This window comes from Lolium rigidum, chromosome 1 (genome assembly GCF_022539505.1).
Source record: "Lolium rigidum isolate FL_2022 chromosome 1, APGP_CSIRO_Lrig_0.1, whole genome shotgun sequence".
NCBI lineage: Eukaryota > Viridiplantae > Streptophyta > Magnoliopsida > Poales > Poaceae > Lolium > Lolium rigidum.
Window position 1 is genome coordinate 51,733,024 of NC_061508.1, and position 8,424 is coordinate 51,741,447.

At 38.0% G+C, this 8,424-nt stretch overlaps 1 pseudogene; it reads left to right on the forward strand.

Moving 5' to 3' along the window:
* The first annotated feature begins 1,157 nt into the window (after positions 1–1,157).
* Positions 1,158–5,273, forward strand: LOC124672886 (annotated as a pseudogene).
* The last annotated feature ends 3,151 nt before the right edge of the window (positions 5,274–8,424 follow it).

Here is an 8,424-nt window from a genome sequence, read left to right on the forward strand (position 1 = left end):
TTTTGTCAAACATGTGAAAGGTATATAGTATACACCTGCAATACGACATCAGCACAATGTTCAGCTAGTCCCGGGCGTGTGCCTGCCAGCAATTAAGAGAGAGAGAGAGAGAGTACCGCTTGACAAACAACACAAAATCATTATATGCTTACCTCTAGACGTGGATTAGGGAGGCGAGAGGATGCAACAACGCTACCTGTCCGGAGTTGGCAGGCGGTGCAGACGACTGCAACGGCGTCGTAGCGCTGGGGCTCGGTATAGATTATTAGCCGTGGAGGTTCGACATGGATCCAGCTTCTAGCAAAAACAGAAGAGAGACAACGGCGACGACAGCATTGAATTAGTGGCGGCGGCGCCCCGACGGTGATAATATCTGGAACTGTATGATTTTTTAGGTCATGAGGCGGAGACCGTATATGTTAGCAGACGTGATCGGTACATTTTTTTACAGGAGCAGACGCGATCAATTATAACTGGTTCCGATCTAGACTTTTATAGCCTACGCTCTTGATTTTTGCGAATCGTTATGTATCAATCTGAGACGCTATTTTCTTTGTTGTTAGATGTTTGACTAATCTGGGCCGTTCTTTGTCTTGTGTCTTAATTACATAAAATAGATAGATGAAGTTACGATCAATAAACTTTGGAAGTAAATTACCATGTTATATATAGAAGTATTACGAAAGCAATCCATACTATTGGAACAACAAAAACATATTTTGAGGATATACGCCATGCTAAGTGTAACTAGGTTGATTTACAACTTGCTACAGAACATTATGTTCATCTGAACTGGGGTATATATAAAAATAAGTGGTAACTTTTTTCTTATTTTCCAATATGAATTAGGAATATTATTTATTTTCACGTCATATTTTCTTGAACTTATAGCACTCTAACGGCATCTTGATAGTTAGATCTTGCTGTCTCTCATATGTTTTTCTTGCGATTATTGTATAGGGGGGTGATGCAGCTAGTTCACCTAACTGGTCGAGTTGTTAAAGAAGGTCAATATTTTTCAATACTATTCCGTTTCTAGGGCAAATAGTACTCCGTTGATCCTGTATAAAAAGCCTGGGAGGGAGTGCTCTAGAAGGACCAAGAATTATACCTGCATCTACGCTTACATTTGCAGTCAGGTTAGCTAAACTAGAAAGATGACGCTCAAGCTATTGGCCGAAGTGAGCCCACAGGAGCTGCTCTCAGGTCTCGCCGAGCTCCAAAACCACCTTCTCGGTTACGTCAAGTCCATGTCGCTCAAGTGCGCCGTGGACCTGGGCATCCCGGATGCCATCCACGGCCGTGGCGGCACCGCCACCCTGGCCGACATCGCAGCCGACACCAAGGTACATCCGGCCAAAGTCACGGACCTCCAGCGCGTGCTTGAACTTCTCACCGCTTCCGGCATCTTCAGCACCGCCGCCGGGGAAGAAGGCGGTGATGTCCTGTACGGGCTGACCACGACGTGCCGCTTCCTCGTCGGCTGGCACAACTTGACCCCTATGGTGCCCTTCCTGGTGAACCCTCTCGTCGTCTCGTCCTTCTTCAGCATGCCCGACTGGTTTAGGAGTGAGCCGGCGCCTGCAGGCGCCGGGTCCCTCTTCGAACTTGCACATGCATGGCTGCTCCCAGTGGGAGATGGGCAGCAAGGACACTGAATTCAACAGTGTCCTGAACGGCTCGATGGCCGCTGATAGCCAGGTCTTCCTCGAGGTCACTATTGCTGGCAATGGACACATCTTCGGCGGCTTGGGTTCGCTCGTCGACGTCGGCGGTGGCAGCGGCGCAGGCACCAAAGTCATCGCAAGGGCTTTCCCGCACATCAAGTGCACCGTTATGGACCTTCCTCACGTTATCTCCCAGGACGCCGACGGTGCCAGTCATGAAAATCTGCAATTCATAGCCGGTGACATGTTTGAATCCATTCCATCGGCGGATGCTGTCGTGCTGAAGGTATGCATTTCACACATATGCATGGTTTTTACGAATTCTAATCAATTATTCAATTAATGATGGCACGCTTACTCGCTCAAATACTGGTCGCTCCCTCCGTTCAGAGATTACTCTTCATTCTTGATTCAGTAAAAGTCAAGCTTTATATAGTTTGACACAAAATGCATGAACAAATATCAACACCTACAACATAAAATCTATGGCATTAGAATTTTTATAAACTATATTTCCACAGCGTATGCATTTGATATGCAGATGTTGGTATTTATTTCTTTTTACTTGTTGAAAGGGAAAAGTGTGGTGGAGCAGGTGCGCTCCACGCACCTTCTCATTTTTTGTCTTTTTCTTTTTTCTATCTCTCAAATTATACAATATTTCGATTAGATTTTTTTGCAAATCACTCAAAAACAACAAATAGAATGGAGGAAAAATAGTTCAGAATTTTTTTGTGCAAATTTAAATTTTAAATTATTTAAATTTCAAAATAAATTCTTGAGATACATATATAGATAATGACATAAAAATCCAAAATATTTTTCCCACATTCCAATTGTTATGTTTAAGTGATCTGCAAGTTTTTGACTTCAAAGAATGTGTGGTGTGAGAGATACAAAAATAAGAAATTGTTTGAGAGGGGAACAAAAAGAATTAGCACAGATCTTGATGCAGTATACATGGTGTGGATACGGGTGCTCACCAAGCACCTGCTCTAAAAGTCCACTCTCCTTGTTGAAAATTTAGAAAGTTTGACTTTGATTAGACCCAGAATGCAGGACAAATAAAAACATAGCGAGGATTGCTATTAGTATTATGGAATTGTTGCGATAGTACTAAAAAATAGTGATATATATAATAAAAAAGAAGAGGGGGTATTATCAGGACTGTTGGTACACCTTGACGGTAATGAATATACTTAAAAACAAATCTATTGTACTAATAGCTAGGTAGTATGTCTCCGGTATAAGTTTTTTTTACAATAAATATCACATATATTCGTAGTAATGAATTGTACATGGTACAAATACATGAGTTGTCTCCAATGATTACAAAACAAAGTCTAAATGATACTAACAAATCTCCAAGATCTTCAAAATTTTCCTTCTTTCAACACACAATCTTGTACTCTTCTGAATGTAACAAAAGATAGATAATAAACCATAAGCATGTAAATACCATGTTATCCCATAATTCTAATTTAAGCCGCAATGCCAAGGCTGCGTGCACGCGTGCAAACATTAAAGTACTCAATCAAAATTGGCAAGAGTACCAACACCTTGTCGACGTTGCTAGAGAACCGAGAGTACGAATCACCATTGTCGAGGACGTAGCAGCTGAGACAAAAACTGCGAGGATAATCCACTTCGCGGCAACCATGAGAAAATTTCCAAAATCGATCTGTCGAAGTAAGATCTGAAGACACATACCTATAGAACTTTAATCTTTCAACACCACCACTTACATCAGGAAGGAGATCTCATCGTCGAACGAAAGACCGAAGATCACTTATCGCATACGGTGAGGGAAAACCAACAAGAAGGCGGCTACCAAAATCCTAACATAATCGATCTACTGAAAACACTACTTTTTTTAGAAACTCCACGCATAGATCGGGTTCCTCACCCCTCCCGATACCGGTGAAGCTGGCCGAAGGAGGGGGAACCGATCTATAGAAAATAATAAAGTGGAGGCGGCTAGGTTTTCCGAGCGGCGCCTGTTTTGGAGTGCAGACGATAGGACTCGTGTGCCTTTTTTTAATCTACTAGTACCGAGTCCCCAGTGTAAGTTGATAGATGATATAATGGTGGCTTGTGAATTACCAGGTGGTAACAAATGAAGTTTGAAATAACGTTTCTCGACACATACCAAAGTTAGATTTAGTTTTAAAACTCTCGTGAAAATAAAGCTTTTTCTCAAAATAGATTACAAATCGAGGAAACAGTTGTAAGCTATGAAAATGGAACTACGAAAATAGACAAAATGTTATAATGGCAATGTGGACTTAGCAATTGTGTGTTGTCCTTCCATGTGAAACTAACAATTCTTAATTTTCATGTAAAGTTGATATCTATATGATAGGAGATATTTATGTCTTCTCTCCTCATAAATTTGTGCCACGTGGTGAAAATATTGAGTGGAGTGCCACCGGGTGCCAAAGGTGGAGCACTGGGAGAGACCAAATTAAGACTCATTAAAGCAAGTTTAATAGTTGAGTTTGCTCTTGGTTATGTTATTCATAGTTAACTTATAGCCAATATGAGATCTCAAAAAAAAAACTTATAGCCAATATGCATAATAGTTAACTATAAGAATGTATTATTTTATTATACGCGGTTCACCTCCACTCTCACAAATTAATTATTAGCATGTGTTGCAGCTAGCTTTTGCATTAAAGCCCACTTCCCCAAAAAAATTCATGTCTCTCGTCTCCACGTATAGGGGTGGGCGTTCGGTCATGACTGACATTTCAGTCTTTGTATTTCGATCTATTTTAAGTCAATCATCTAAAAATGAAGCTCAAAATATAATCGTCACTTTTACTACCCGATAGATTTGGGTACACGATAATTTCAGTTCGGGTTCGTTCAGGACCCAAAATTATGGTCGATCTAGTCAACATAAAAAATTCGACAATATTAGTCAAAAAGGAAACATTTTAGTTTATTTTTGTACTTTATTGCAATGCATATATTTTATTAATTGATAAAAATAAATGTTCACCAATACCAAACAAAAGTAAATCCATGCAATAGATATTGATTGGCATACAACAATACAACAATTCACGCATATCACACAATTCTGGAGTTTGGGGTGGTCACACGTATAGTTTGGTCAGTTTGGTCTATCAATTGTTAGAAACTAATGACTAAATTGAATGATCTAACTTTGGTCTAAAAAAATTCTAACCAATTATTGATCGGTCTTTTGGGTCTCACTAAATTATCGGTTCTTTCATCATTCATCTTTCACTAAATTTCTAAAATTTATTACTTCAATTTGTTTATGCATATTTGTTCTAGAATATTTTGCATGACTGGGATCATGAAGACTGCGTCAAGATACTTAAACGTTGCAAGGAAGCCATCCCTGCTAGAAATGTTGGAGGAAAAGTGATAATCATAGATATGGTAAGAGGATTAGAGCATGGCGAGAAGAAAATAACCGAGATGGAAGCCATACAAAACTTGTTCATGATGTACATCAACGGGGTGGAGCGAAACGAAAGTGAGTGGAAGGGGATATTTGTCGATGCTGGATTCATTGATTACAAAATAATGTCAGTACTGGGTCCCTATTCGGTAATTGAGATATATCCATGAAATTGGGAACTCCCACTTTGTTGATGGACACAATAAGTTGAACATACTTGAACTCCAACACGTTCATTTCTATGCGTGCATGAACTCCGTGTGTTGTTAATAGGAGGCTACCATGTTCACATGAATGTATTGTAATTTTACTCTTATTTGAGCATATTTCCTACTAGAATTTGCAAAATTTGTATTTTAAGATACTACATATCATGTTGTGATCAGTGGTTGGGTTTTCCTTCTTTGAGCAATAAAATATTTGCGTGTGCTATTTTCATAATTTTATGGTCATGCTTTCTGTATTGGGTTAATTCGATAGAAACTGTAGCACTCAAATAATATACCCATAAAATCTATAACCGTGACATATACATGTATCAAGAATGTGAGTGTGAATCAAACATCTCATTTAAGATTATGCACAAGAAAAGAATTTTGCAGTGTTGTTCCTTCGTAGAAAGAAAGGAGATGTAGAATATTTTTCTCTCCTTTCTCTGTCTCCTTCCTCGTCCCCGGTTCCCATAGCCCTCCACGACGCACCGGCTGGCGCGGCATATCGTAGCTACGAAACTAATTCATATATGTACTAATATAAATAAAAAAACATGATATTGTGCTAAATTAAATAACTATATATACATACTACCCCTAACATTATTTTTTAACTAATAATATAGAGTTCTAACTAACATTATTTTTACTAACCACTATTATTTACTAACATATATTATTGTAAATATTTTACTAACTATTATAGAGTTCTAACTAACATAGAGTTCTAACTAACATTATTTCTAACATATATATTAACTATTTTTACTAACATATACATATATTAGCCACTATTTCTAAAAAATAGAGTTCTAAATAGCATTATTTTTTATTAATATAGAGTTGTAACTAACATATATTATTGTAAATATTTCGATCTATTTTAAGTTCAATCATCTAAAAATGAAGCTCAAAATATAATCGTCACTTTTACTACCCGATAGATTTGGGTACACGATAATTTCAGTTCGGGTTCGTTCAGGACCCAAAATTATGGTCGATCTAGTCAACATAAAAAATTCGACAATATTAGTCAAAAAGGAAACATTTTAGTTTATTTTTGTACTTTATTGCAATGCATATATTTTATTGATTGATAAAAATAAATGTTCACCAATACCAAACAAAAGTAAATCCATGCAATAGATATTGATTGGCATACAAGAATACAACAATTCACGCATATCACACAATTCTGGAGTTTGGGGTGGTCACACGTATAGTTTGGTCAGTTTGGTCTATCGATTGTTAGAAACTAATACTAAATTGAATGATCTAACTTTGGTCTAAAAAAATTCTAACCAATTATTGATCGGTCTTTTGGGTCTCACTAAATTATCGGTTCTTTCATCATTCATCTTTCACTAAATTTCTAAAATTTATTACTTCAATTTGTTTATGCATATTTGTTCTAGAATATTTTGCATGACTGGGATCATGAAGACTGCGTCAAGATACTTAAACGTTGCAAGGAAGCCATCCCTGCTAGAAATGTTGGAGGAAAAGTGATAATCATAGATATGGTAAGAGGATTAGAGCATGGCGAGAAGAAAATAACCGAGATGGAAGCCATACAAAACTTGTTCATGATGTACATCAACGGGGTGGAGCGAAACGAAAGTGAGTGGAAGGGGATATTTGTCGATGCTGGATTCATTGATTACAAAATAATGTCGATACTTGGGTCCCTATTCGGTAATTGAGATATATCCATGAAATTGGGAACTCCCACTTTGTTGATGGACACAATAAGTTGAACATACTTGAACTCCAACACGTTCATTTCTATGCGTGCATGAACTCCGTGTGTTGTTAATAGGAGGCTACCATGTTCACATGAATGCATTGTAATTTTACTCTTATTTGAGCATATTTCCTACTAGAATTTGTAAAATTTGTATTTTAAGATACTACATATCATGTTGTGATCAGTGGTTGGGTTTTCCTTCTTTGAGCAATAAAATATTTGCGTGTGCTATTTTCATAATTTTATGGTCATGCTTTCTGTATTGGGTTAATTCGATAGAAACTGTAGCACTCAAATAATATACCCATAAAATCTATAACCGTGACATATACATGTATCAAGAATGTGAGTGTGAATCAAACATCTCATATAAGATTATGCACAAGAAAAGAATTTTGCACTGTTGTTCCTTCGTAGAAAGAAAGGAGATGTAGAATATTTTTCTCTCCTTTCTCTGTCTCCTTCCTCGTCCCCGGTTCCCATAGCCCTCCACGACGCACCGGCTGGCGCGGCATATCGTAGCTACGAAACTAATTCATATATGTACTAATGTAAATAAAAAAACATGATATTGTGCTAAATTAAATAACTATATATACATACTACCCCTAACATTATTTTTTAACTAATAATATAGAGTTCTAACTAACATTATTTTTACTAACCACTATTATTTACTAACATATATTATTGTAAATATTTTACTAACTATAGTTTTACTAACTATTATAGGGTTCTAACTAACATAGAGTTCTAACTAACATTATTTCTAACATATATATTAACTATTTTTACTAACATATACATATATTAGCCACTATTTCTAAAAAATAGAGTTCTAAATAGCATTATTTTTTATTAATATAGAGTTGTAACTAACATATATTATTGTAAATATTTACTAACTATTTCTAATTAACATATTATTTTTACTATCCACTATTTCTAATTAGTCTAACAAACAAATAATATATTTTTACTAACTATTTGTACTAACTAGTCTAACTAAGAAATTATATATTTCTACTAACTATTTTTACTAACTAGCTAGTGTAGCTAATAAAAAAAAATGGTCGGGTGGCCGGCCGCCGGTTGGCCGACCGGGGAGGAGATAGGCGCGCTCACCGGAGGAGGCGCGCGGCAAGGCGCACGTGCGGCGAGGAACAGGCGAATGGGCCGGCGGCAACGGCGGCGGTCGGCGCGGCGACGTCGGCCGGAGGCTGCAGCGCGGTGGAGAGGCGCGGTTGGGGGCGGCCGGCCGAGCGTGCGCGCGGAGGGAGATGGGCGGCCTTCGATGCGGCGGCGAAAGGAGGTGGTGGCGGCGGCTGCGGCGCGATGGGAGACGGCGGCAACGGCGCGGTA